Here is a 13751-nt window from a genome sequence, read left to right on the forward strand (position 1 = left end):
GTGACTTTCTTTTAAGATCTACCTTATGTGGAGTTCGATGAGCATCTTGGATAGGTATCTTCTCATCTTTCACAATATCAGGGAAGTTTACTGCCAACAAATCCTCAACAGTTCTCTCTGTATTTTCTGTTATCCCTCTCTGTTCTGGTACTCCAATCACTTGTAGGTTATTTCTCTTGATAGAGTCCCACATGATTCTTAAGGTTTCTTCATTTTTTTCAATTCTTTTATCTGATTTTTCTTCAAATATATTAGTGCCAAGTGATTTATCTTTGAGTTCAGAAATTCTAGCTTCTGCTTGCTCAATTCTGCTCCTCTGACTTTCTATTGAGTTGTCTAATTCTGTAATTTTATTGTTAATTATCTGAATTTTTGATTGCTGTCTGTCTATGGATTTTTTTCAGCTTATTAAACTTTTCATTATGTTCCTGAATAATCTTTCTAATTTCTTCAGTTGCTTTATCTGTGTGTTCCTTGGCTTGTCCTGCATATTGCCTCATTTCCTTCCTGATGTTTTGAAGGGTTCTGTATATTAAACTTTTGTATTCTTTTTCTAGTAATTCCAGGAATGCACTTTCATCTAGAAGATCCCTCGATTCTTTGTTTTGAGAGCCTGTTGAGGTGATCATGGTCTGTTTCTTTATGTGACTTGATATTGACTGTCATCTCCGAGCCATCTATAAGTTACTCTATCAGTTTATGCTTGCTTATACTTGCTTACTGTGTCGTAGCTGCTTGCTTTGTTTTGTTTTGGTATACCCCTATGGGTTGCTTGAGTGAGCTAGCTTGATTATTTTCACCTTTGGAGCTCTGGTGTCCTGTCCCCAGCTGGCTAGAGCTGTTATCAAGTATATCAGTCTAGGAGTCCATTCAGTTTTCTTGTATGAATTCAGCTCAGGTTTCCAGGTAGCTCATCATCAAGTGTGTGGTACAGGCTCCATCCCACAGTCTTAGAGGGGCAAGGGTGATTGGCGTATATACCAGTATCTGATTGCAGCAGGGGGTCACGCTCTGAACAAGACAGGGGGCTGAGAGCTGACCCCCAAGTGTCTCTGAAGAAAACACGTCTTTGTCCCCTAGAGCGTGCTGGTGGGTGGGTTCTGCAGAGTGACCCAAAGTTTTTGGTTGTAAGGACTGGGAAGTACCAGTTATCTTTGGACCCCTTTCACTGGTGGCTGGGTGACCTGCATGGAGCTACCAGTCCTTAGGTCCCTGATGTGGGTAGGTGAGGACCTCGTTTAATAGGCAAAGCAATGTCAAACATCAAACATCCACCTCTCCACCGCACAGCTGAAATGGTTGGAGTTTGCCAACAAGGGCCTATTCTCCCAAAATAGGCCCACAGAGGTCCATGCAGAAGGGAAAGGTGCTCAAGGTCCATGGACGGTTTATGCCTGGACAGGAGCCGCTTTTGTCCTGAGCTCCCCTGGTTAATGGAGCTAACAAATTATCTTTTCCCCCCAGTTGCAACTTTTTTCCTTCCCCAAAGCCAGGGGAATGGCTCTAGGTGCTCACCAGGGTCTATCTCAGGCCCAGGGATTCAGCTGCTGAAGCCAGCTTGGGCTTGGAGGGGGGGTGAAGTAAAATATATGCAAGTACTTAGCTTTTGCTGAGAGCGGCGTTCTCCTCAGGTTCCAGAGGTGTGAGTAGGCTGTGTGGCTGACTGCTTCTTACTAGGAAACTGCGGCCAAATGCTAGTACCAGCCCACCGCCACCACCGCCGGTGCTCCGGGAATGGTGCCTGAGGGCTCCCCACGATTCAGGTCCGGTAACTCCTCTCCACTTCTGAATGGTCTCTTCCTTCCCCTGCCCCTCAGTTCATTGTCTAAGCTTTCTTTTGATGCTCAAGGCTCCCAGCTAGTCAAAAATATACTCATTTCACTTGTTTTTTCAGGTCGTTGTTGTAAAGAGGGCTCACTGGAAGCGTCTGTCTATTCCACCATCTTGGCTCAGCCTTCCTCCATTAGCTTTTATAATTTACTTCAAACCCCATTATACGTGTTCAGAGTCCTACATGCATCTCATTACCATGGTTTTAAGCTAACATTTATTATCTAATTAGCAGCTGCCTCCCTATTAGACCATAAACTCCACGAGGGAAGGAATACATCTTATTTTTTGCATACTGCTGTATTCCCAGTATATATCTCACTCTCTGGTGTCCAATAAATATTTGGTGACTTAGTCAATGAATCAATGAGTGAATGAATAGTGGTCTGAACTGTGATGGAGGCCCTAGGAATGGAAAGGATGGGATGATGCATGAAATGCTGGGAAGGGGATTAGCATAGTACACAGAAAACAAACAAACAAACAAACAAACATGGTTTTGGTATCAGTTGACCAGGTATTGAGTCCTGACTGTTCTACCAATTGACATTTATTATGGACAATTTCCATAGCAATTTTTAGTCTCTGTTTCCTAACTTTTAAATGGGAAACAATATCACTTAGCCCCAAAAGAGTAGTGAAGAACAAATGAGACAAGGTACATAAGAATGCTTTATAAAATAAAAAAATTTTTACAAATTTATCAATTTTATAGCCAGAAATCGCCTAAGAGAGAAATTTGTTTGAACTCTGGCTTTTTGCATAAGGAGAAGGAAGCCAGCAGAGGTTAAAGGAGTTGTCCAAGATCACTCCTCTGCTTAGTAAAAATAGTAATGATGATAATGATATTGATACTAACATTTTTTGAGCGCTTACTATGTATTAACCACTTCACCAATTTGTTTTTTCCTTACCTAATCTTTGCAACAATCTATGAGGCAGAGAGTATTTCTATTTTATAATTAAGGAAACTTATCAAAGAGCCAAGGAAGAATGGAATTGGGATGAGAATTTAGTTGTCCTGGCTTATCATTTGGCAACTGATTGTTTAATTCCCTCTTTTAAGGGATGAGAAGGAAGAGCCAGACACTCCTCCAAATTTCTGAACTTGGATTGGCCACTGTCAAAGTTAAATGAGGAACTCGAGGTGGGAGGAATAGGATAAAACTATGGGAGGAAGAAAACACTATGGATTTTTTTCTCTTTTTTTATATGTGTGATATTTTATTTTCATTTTTTTATTGTGATTTAAGTGAAAGTTTACAGCTCAAGTTAGTTTCTCATACAAAAATTTATGCACACATTGTTATATGACCTTACTTGCTCTCCCTATAATATGTCTGCATATTACTTTCCACCTTGGATTTCCTGTGTCCATTCAACCAACTGCTGTCCCTTTCTGTCTTCTCATCTTGCCTCCAAACAGGAGCTGCCCATTTAGTCTTGTGTATGTAGTTGGACTAAGAAGCACACTCTTCACAAATATCATTTTATATCTTATAGTCCAGTCTAATCTTTGTCTGAAGAGTTGGCTTCAGGAATGGTTTTAGTTCTGGGTTAACAGAGTCCGCGGGCCATGTCCTCTGCAGTCCCTCCAGTCTCAGACAGACCATTAAGCCTGTCTTTTTAATAGAATTTGAGTTCTGCACCCCACTTTTCTCCTGCTCCATCAGGGACTCTCTGTACAGCCAGGCACCATCTAGTTCTTCTGGTCTCAGGCTGATGGAGTCTCTGGTTCATGTGGCCCTTTCTGTCTCTCAGGCTAATATTTTCCTTGTGTCTTTGGTGTTCTTCACTGTCCTTTGCTCCAGGTGGGTTGAAACCAATTGATGTACCTTAGATAGCCGCTCACTAGCTTTTACGACCCCAGACACCACTCACCAAAGTGGGATGCAGAACATTTTCTTAATAAACTTTGTTATGCCCATTGACCTAGATGTCCCCTGAAGCCATGGTCCCCAGACCCCTGCCCCTGTTACTCTGTCCCTCAGAGTGTCTGTTTGTATTCAGGAAATGTCTTAGATTTTGGTTTAGTCCAGTTGTGCTGACCTCCCCATATTGTGTGTTGTCCTTCCCTTCACCTAAGATAATTCTTTTCTACTATGTAGTTAGTCAATAACCTCCCTCCCCAAACTCGTAACCTTCAAAGAATGTTTTCTTCTGTGTTTAAACACCTTTTCTTGAGTCCTTATAATAGTCGTCTCGCACAATATTTGTCCTTTTGTGACTGACTAATTTCACTCAGCGTAATGCCTTCCAGATTCATCCATGCTATGAGATGTTTCACGGATTCATCGTTGTTATTTATCATAGCATAGTATTCCATTGTGTGACTATACCGTAATTTGTTTACTCATTCGTTGGTGTTTACTCATTCATCGGTTGATGGGCACCTAGGTTGTTTCCGTTTTTTGCTATTGTGAACAGTGCTGAAATGAACATGGGTGTGCATGTATCTATTTGTGTGACTGTTCTTATTTTTCTAGAATATACACCAAGGAGTGGGGTTGCTGGATTGTATGGTGCTTCTATTTCTAGCTGTTTTTTTTTTCTTTTATTGTACTTTAGATGAAGGTTTACAGAGCAAACTAGTTTCTCCTGTAAGTTGTGTATGCAATATTTTAATATCACCAATTTTTGATGAAATTATTGAAATTTCCAGAGCAAGAAACAAACGCTTGGAAGTTATTTAACTGGCATTTCTAGTTTTTCTGAGGATTTTATTTTCACTTATGGAAGAGAAGAATAGAAGTATATATTATTGTGAACATCTTATAATGAGGCACTTTAAAATGTGATATTTATAATTTGATTGTCATATCCAGTGCAATATACAAATAGGTCTTGATTGTGTGGTAAGCAAAGGATAGAATATTATTTTAAAGTACCATCTTTTATCACCATATTGGGATTATTATTGCTATCTTCACCAAGGACAGAAGGACATGTTTGGCCCCTCTTCTGCCTCGCTTCATCCTGGACATGGGGGCTGTATCACAGTAGGAGGCATTCATGTGAGGTGCTAACCTGGGAGTTCATTCATTCACCCAACAAATATTTATTAAGTTCTCTTACTATGAATAGGAATTGAAGAAGAAGACAATAGGCGAGGAAAAAGAAGGAGGTCAGGGTGGACGAGGAAGTGGAATGAGAGAGGGATTAGGACTACCCAAGTCTACCACCACATAAAGCAGTGCCAGAAGCCTTGGTCTCCAGTTTTCTAATAATATTAACAGAAATAATAATAGTAAAATCTTATTCTCATGGTCCAGGCATTGTTCTAATTGTTTTTTAATTCTCACAATAACTTTATGGATTAGGTCCTATTATCGCCCTCATCTTTAAAATATTGAAAAGCAAAGAAGTCACCTTAATGACTAAGGTGAGCCTGACCCAGGCTATGGTGTTTTCAATCACATCATATGCATGTGAAAGTTGGACAATGAATAAGGAAGATCGAAGAAGAATTGACATCTTTGAATTGTGGTGTTGGTGAAGAATACTGAATATACCATGGACTGCCAAAAGAACGAACAAATGTATCTTCAAAGATGTACAACCAGAATGCTCCTTAGAAGCAAGGTTGGTGAGACTGTGTCTTACATACTTTGGACATGTCTTCAGGAGGGATCAGTCCCTGGAGAAAGGCATCATGCTTGGTAAAGTACAGGGTCTGCAGAAAGAAGAAGACTCTCAATGAGATGGACTGACTCAGTGGCTGCAACAATGGGCTCACGCATAACAACAATTGTGGGCATGGTGCAGGACTTGGCAGTGCTTTGTTCTGTGGTCCGTGGGGTCAGTATGAGTTGCAACCAACTCGACGGTTCCTAACAACAATATCACCCTCATTTGACACATGAGGAAACAGAGGCACAAAGAGAGTAACCAATTCACCCAAGATCACACAGAGAACAAGTGGTTGGGGACAGAGTTGAGCCTAGTCAGCCTGGCTCCTGAGCTCATGCTTGTAATACCACTCTGTGCTGCCTTAGCACAAACCACATCTCTGACCACTGAAATTATGCTGGCCCTTTTTCAAAGAGAAAGTCCAATCTAGGATGACCAAGGAAAGCAGGAGAGGCTGGGAGGCCAGTTTCTGTTTGAATGAAACTAACCCAGCCATAGTTCTTGAGGGGTCAGTCTAAGCAGCCCTCTCTTTCCAGGTTTTAAGGTGGTCTGTCATGAGCCACCTGTACTTCAACCTGGAGATGGGTTCGCTCATTTGCTACCCAGCCTTTGATTTGGAAGAGCAATGCGCAGAGGTGGCTGTTGGGTGGTTTCCACCTGCTAGATCCTCTGGCTCTATTTATAGTCACGTTTTTGCATTAATGTTTTAGACTTAGCTAAATTGTGCACATTGCATTTAAGGCCAGTTTTGCCTTGTTTAAAAACATCCAAATTGGGATTAAGTATTCAGGCCATAATCTCTTTAGTGGGTGCCTGTCTATTGGATTTGTATGACATAAACAGGATTATTGAAACACTGTAACTTTAATATTTTTTATCCTCTATACAGATATGAGTTTTAAATGAATTTAGAAACTAGGAAAGACATCGGACAGATACCAAATAACAGAGCAGCCCCTCATTATTTTTCAGGCCAGTTATAGCGGAGCCTGCATCTGTATAATCTTCTCCACTGAGATTCCTTGCTTTAAGCAGTAATATGCTATGTTCTTGGTCCAGGATCGTAAATTCCCTTGAAAGCTCTAATTTCCCCCTTTCCCCGTTTGTAATGGTGTTGTTCTAAGCCGATACAGCTTCCCTTACTCTTAAGCAGCTAGACAATTTGATTTATCCGATTCTAGAATATGCCCAGGAATGGGGCAGAGGTGGAGCTGGGGTTGGGGGTTAGGATGGGTGACAAGAAGTCGACACATTCGTGTTTAATTGAAGAGTGTGGAGCTCTAGTTTGTATTCCTCAAATACTGAATATGAATAACCAGATAAGACACTCAGTAGTATAAAGAAACCAATAAATTTTTTTTTGCGGTACATTAAAATAAAATTCAGATAAAAATTTAAAATCATAGCATATCCAGAATAACCATTTGATAGCTATAGATAAATCTATTTTAGAGATGTGCAGGCACAAATTATGGAATGCCAGAGCAAGTTGATTTAGGCTGCTTTTTCTCCAATATAAATAATGCAGAATGCCGCAAATATTCAAGTACACTTAACTGAGCATAATTAAAATATTGGAATATATTTTAAAAATAAATAATTAAGTAGTTAGAAGTATCTGCGATACTAATTCAAAGTGATAGTCATATGGTGATTATGTTATGCAGTTTATCCAGTACTTCTGCTTTAAAGTGCAATAATAAAATTTGCATTTAATAAAAATTATGATTCTGTAATATTTGAGGATACGGGCAGATTCTATTTCAAGTACAAAACACAACCCTTGTCTCTCTGATCCATCAACAGATGGACTGAGAACAGACATTTTCAGCTAAGCTGAGCAGCTTGTCTGCTGAGACACTGCTTACATCCATTATCACACTTTTTACACCATGTTGGGTTTTCGTTTGCTTGTCTTGCTTGCTAGAATGTCAGCCCCTTGAAGGTATAGACCTAGGTATCTTTGTATCCCAGGACTGAGTACAATACTGGTAAATAGCAGGTGTTTAATCTTGTCGCTGTTGTTAGCTGCCATTGAGTCAGCCCCCGACTTATGGTAACCCCATGCACAACAGAATGAAAAGCTGCCTGATTCTACACCATCTCCATGATTTGTTGCAATCAGACCTTTGTGATGCAGAGTTTTCACTGGCTGATTTTCCAAAGTAGATTGCCAGCCAGGCCCTTCTTCCTGCTCTATCTTAGCCTGGAAACACTGCTGAAACTTGTTCAGCATCATAGCAACAGGCAAGCCTCCACTGACAAATGGATGGTGGCTGCACATGAGGTGCGCTGGCCGGAAATTAAACCTTGGTCTTCCACGTGGAAAGTGAGAATTCTATCACTGAGCCACCATTGTCCTTTAGGTGTTTAATAGATATTGTTAAATTAATGAATCAAAGAGTGAATATTTCTGCCCTTGCTCCTGGTTCTCAACAAAGCAGCCAAAGGATCACGGAGGCCAGGCCTGCTCCCCATTCAGTATTTGCTCTTGCTGTTCCCCTGCCTGGAACGCTGTTCCCCAGATATTGGCAGAGACCACTCCCGTACCTTCTTCAAGTTTTATGCAAATGTCATCTCTGTAAGTCCTCCCCTGACTACTCTATTTTAAATAAAATTACTCCCCTCATTCTCTAGCTCCCTTTGTATCACCACACGAGATATGTAATTTAGTCATTTCATTGATTATATGTCACTCCCTCTAAAAAATGTAAGTTCCAAGAAAACACAATTTTTTTCCGTTCATTGCTGTATCGCAGCCCTCAGAACAGTGTTTGACTCGTAGTAAAAACAAAACAAATCAAAATAGTTGCCCTTGAGTTGAGTCTGACTTACGGTGATCTCAGTTGTGTCAGAATAAAACTACACTCCATAGAGTTTCAGTGGCTGATCTTTTGGGAGTAGATGCCAGAGCTTTCTCCCAAGGCACCTTTAGGTGGATTTGAACCATCAACCTTTCAGTTAGTAGCCAAATGCTTATGTGTTTGTACCACCTGGGGACTCCTTGACTCATCGTAGATGCTCCATAATAATTTGTTGCATGAATAAATAAATGAGTTGAGGATGAGAAAAAGGATTGTCCTGAAAGTATAAGGCAAATGAGTGTGATCGCACGACGTGTTCAGTATTCGGGGACCCACAGAATAGGGTCAGATGCATTTGCCCATCTTTGCGCCTCATCTGTTAATGATCACTCCTCAAGTAGAGACAGATAGCAGGCATCTTCATTTATCAAAATGCTTTTTCAGCATCCTATTAACTCTATGATCTCCTCTGGAGGCCTCAGTTGGCTCTGAAGCCTTGGCCCAGATGAATAATGCTGTATTCATCTATTCGGGCCAGTATGGATTCTTAGCGTTCCTGGAGACTTTGTGGTCAGTAGCCTCCTCTCTTGCTGCTCTTTTCACTTGGTATTGCCTTGTGTCCTTTCCCAACCTCATAGTTCCTTTACAGCCTTGAATCCTCATTGCAGCATTATTCCCGCCCTACATTCCACAGGTCCAGCAGCTCCAAGGCCTGTCAAAAATTCTGGGTCTGTTACCCCTGTGTGATCTTGGGCAATGTGGTAGATTAAAGATCTTTGCTAATTCATTGTTACTTTGAAAGGTGAAGTTTATTTCTCCATGTCCTAGTTTCTAGGCTGGCTTTGTGACTGGCTTTGACTAAAGACACATGGCGGACATGATGCTGCATCAATCTGGGCCTAGCCTTTAAAAAAGAGGCTAGGCTTCTTCCTCTTGGGAGTCCTGAACTGCCATGTCTGGCTTTCCTGCTGGAGAGATTACAGGAAGAGGGAGAAGCCCTGAACCTATGTGGAAGAGCGAGAGAGGCCGTCCCAGCATCCCAGCTGCACTTAGCCTTCCAGCCTCTCCATCAAGCCACCAGTCATGCGAGTGAAGCATCTTGGATGTTTCAGCTCCATCTGCCACCTGAGAGACCCAAGTGAGACCATTAGCACTATAGTACTGTCTAGCTGAGTCCCAGTCAGCCGCAAAATCTAGAGAAACAATAAATTATTGTCTTAGGTTACTAAGCTTTGGGGTAGTTTGTTACGCAGTAATAGGCATCTGAAATAGGCACGTCACAGAACCACTTTGAGCCTTTTTTTTTTCTTATCTGGAAAATAGAAACAATAATCCCTGCCTCATGGAGCTGCTATGAGGCTTTATGTAGAGTACCTAACACAGTGCCGGGAACACAAAATCATTCAGTAAATATCAGTTTCCTTCCCTGGGCAGAGCCTTAAGCTCCAGGTTTATCCCTCTAATTTTCCACTCATCAGAGCATCCCTCTGCCTGTCCAGCCTGTTTTCTCTTACAATTTATTTTGGGGAAGACAACTTGATAAACTCATCCCGGAGGATATGGGCAACAGCTTCATTTGTTAGTGCTTCGGGGCTATTCGCACTTATTAGGAGGCTCTGGTAAAGCAAAAATCTCTTTCCCAGGGATTGAAATTTTCGCTGTAGATTTCAGGCACAGGAATGGGTAAGGAGCGCAGGGACATGGGAGGAGAGTTTAGGGGGAGTTTGTCTTCCTAGAGCCCCTCCTGCTATCTTGCTTGTAAGCCCTCAGTCTTTGGAAAAGAGAGCATAACGTGGGACCCAATCATTCTCAAGTCAGCGGAAGTTTACTTTCCTTAACCTAGTAGCCACTTCAGTTTTACCTTCGAGGATCTCAGCTGCTCTTATTCTTTCCTTAACTTGAACCCCTCCTAGTCTGTTCATTTTCACGAAGTGTTACAGAAACTGGAAAGGAAGGCAAACTCCACTCTGCAGTTCAGTCGTGAAGCTGATAATTTTATACCTGGGTGAAAAAAAGTTATCAATGGCAGAGACTTGGGTCTGAGCATGACCCATTGAGCCCTGGCTGTTCAGTATATTATTACGGACAGACTTTTTCTGAGGCACAGCTAGGGAGGCCTCTGGGAGGATCTGCAGTGGAACACACCTTGTCAACTCGGTAACCACGGACTTTTTTGTTCAGGGATTAGAGGTTTTGTTTCAGAGAATACACATAACATTTTCCAATTCCCGCCCCTATTCTTGTTATAAAACCAATAGGATAATATTAAAGAAAACTTTCCCATGCCCAAAACAGAAAAAAGAAAAATTCTTTCGATAAGGATCAAGATTTATTTTCAAGTTAAGTCAATGTTGTTCAAATATGATATGATTGTGCAGAAACAGAATAGTTCCAACATTGATGCTTTCTTCTGTGAGGGGTAGGATGCTACAAAAGTTGGAGAGATGAAATTCCCAGAAAACACTGAAACTTTTTCTCTGGTCAAAGTGAACTTTTTCTCTAGTAAAACTGTAAACAGGACAAATAGTAATGATGGTTGAGGAAAGTGGTAGTGATGAGAGGGTAGAGAACAAACGAATAAAATTAAAAACATCAAGTATAAAGAACAAATTGTAAAAGGTCTGGATAATGCACCAATTAAATAAATGACCCACAAATAACTATAAACTGGTTATTTCTTAAAAGCATACTTTTATGTCTGTGTATAATAGATAAATTGTCTAAAATCACTTCACATTACAGAAGAGTGTTTTTGTTTTTGAAATCATTGTTGAGATCAAGTTATCAGGCTAAGAAAGAGGACGATTTTACTGTCTGCCTCCCAAGCTTTGTAGTCCCTGGGTGGTGCAAATGGTTAACATGCTTGGCTGCTAACAGAAAAGTTGGAGTTGAAATCCACACAGAGGTACCTTGGAAGCAAGGACTGATGATCTACCTTTAAAACATTTGCCACTGAAAACCCTGTGGAGCACAGCTCTACTCTGACATACATGGGGTTGCCATGAGTCCTAATGCACTCAAAGGCAACTGGTTTGCCCAAGCTTTGGTTCATTGAATTTGTAATGGTCTGGGGGTATGTGCATGGTGGAGGTTGATGGCTCTCTCATCAACCTCATTGTCATCCTATAAATAGATGAGGTACCTTTTTCATTTCCTTGCCTTGTGCAACATAAAATCCTTCCTGCCCTCCCATCTAAGAGATTGTGAGGCAGCGTGATGGAGCTAGGGGATTTGAGTTTAAGTTCTGGGGCAAGTCAGTTAATTTCTCTGAACCTCCATTTGATCATCTGTAATGTGGGTAAAATGATAATCTTTTCCATGTCTACTCCAGCGAGATAATGTCTACGCAAGAATGCAATGCTCTTGAAAGGGAATGAGTCTCACCATGAAAACCATATTATAGCTGATTGATGACTATCCCTGTCACTACAATAATGTAGAAGGATGCTAGAGAAGATACCAGCAAAGCAAAGAAGGAGTTCAGAGTTTCTAAGAACTTTCCTTCGGACACACAGCCTAGTAAGAGCTGGCTATCCATTCAGTGATGTGTTTTCCTGATGAGCTGAGACGGATAATTCCAGTTTGGTGGATCTTTGTCAAAACAAATATTTCAAAACAGATCCCTTCTTTTATTTTTTGTGGACTGTGAAGGACATATAATCCAAAATTTTTAAACTAGGAATTTTGTATTAGAAAAGTAATATAAGCACATGTAAAGAGTAATAAAAAATAAAATGTAAAAAATAACAAGACAACCATAGATAAGCACTGTTAACAGTTTCTGTGTTTAATTCTTATGGTAGTTGCCATTATAGTTTTAAATAGTCTACTTCTATCTACTGGTTTATCAACTTTAAATAGCATCTATTGATCCTTGTTATGGAGCATGAAGAATTAGTGCAATTACAGTATCACTCAGCTGCCATTCTCCATTCCATTCTCAGGTTTTGTTACTTTCATAACTTTAATTAATATATTTAAACCTCTACTTCTTGACTTATTGAAATTAAGCATTACCTATTGACTTCCTGTTATAAAAAAATTAGGTAAGTTTACTTATACTTTATCGTAGCTCTTCTCTTTTCTCCCAATTTTGATTGATGTAATTTTCACACTGTTAAGGTTTATGTTTTCATTTTGTTTAGTGATTATAACATGTTCTGTTCTTAGCAAAAATGTCTGCCTTGAGCATTAACCAAACCAAAAACCAAACCCAGCGCCGTCTAGTCGATTCCGACTTATAGCGGCCCTATAGAACAGAGTAGAACTGTCCCATAGAATTTCCAAGGAGCACCTGGCAGGTTTGAACTGCTGACCCTTTGGTTAGCAGCCATAGCACTTAACCACTACACCACCAGGGTTTCCCCTTGAGCATTACACTCTTTTAAAAACTACCTATATGGGATTAAATCAGCAACAGCAACTCGAAAGTTTAGGTAGGAACCTTGGGGGCAGTGAGTTTATGTTAATGGGGGAGGAACAACTCAGAAAAGGTGGCTGAGAATGGTTACACAACTTGAAGAATGTAATCAATGTCACTGAACTGCACATGTAGAAACTATATTTTGCTGTGTATATTCTTAATAACAACAATAAAATAAAATAAAATAAAATAAAATAAAATAAAATAAAATAAAATAAAATAAATGTTTTGTACTTAGTTTATGTAGTTAAGTGCTTAACTACTGTGCCACCTGGGGTCCTACAATGAAAAATCAATAAAAACAGTTCTATTATTATGCAGATATTATTCATAGCAAAACCAAGATGTCTGTGGTCAGATCTACAGAGAAAGAAAACTAGGTGACCCTGGGTCACCAGCGTATTTCCCTCAGAAGAGAATGTTCTGAAATGTTAAGGACTGGCTTTATTTATTTCGTTTGGCTCAACCGCATTCTTTTATCATAGATCCGCCCCCCCCCCCTTTTTCTGAAATGGCTTTGAGTAATTCTCTTTTCCTGTAGAATTTATGATGGCAAGCTTTTCAGCCTTTGCCTTTCTGCAAATATATCTATTTTGTCCGCATTCTAGATTTAAACCAAACACGTTGCCATGAGTTGATTCCTACTCATAAAAAATTTTTTTTTTTTTTTTTTTATGATAGTGACCCTATAATACAGAGTAAAACTGCCCCTATAGGGTTCCAAGGAGCAGCTGGTAGATTCGCACTACTGTTAACCACTGTGCCACCAGGGCTTCCATTCTAGATTTATACCGTATTTTTGTGCAAATGATGTGTGCCTCCTATGTTTGTTTGCCAACAGCTCCCTCTCACTGCAAGTTATGTTCACAAGGGATGCTATGCCAGTCTTTTTTTTTGTATGTTGCTGGACAAGAATTAGCATAGAGCGCTGATGAAAATACTTTGGGGGGGGGGAAGGGAGCAGTTGACAAACAAAAGTAGAAGGTGTGTGTTATTTGTGGAAAATATGGTGGTTTTGTCGGATATAAGATTTTAGGTTTAAAATAATTTCTTTTAGAACTTTG

This window comes from Loxodonta africana, chromosome 3 (genome assembly GCF_030014295.1).
Source record: "Loxodonta africana isolate mLoxAfr1 chromosome 3, mLoxAfr1.hap2, whole genome shotgun sequence".
Lineage (NCBI taxonomy): Eukaryota > Metazoa > Chordata > Mammalia > Proboscidea > Elephantidae > Loxodonta > Loxodonta africana.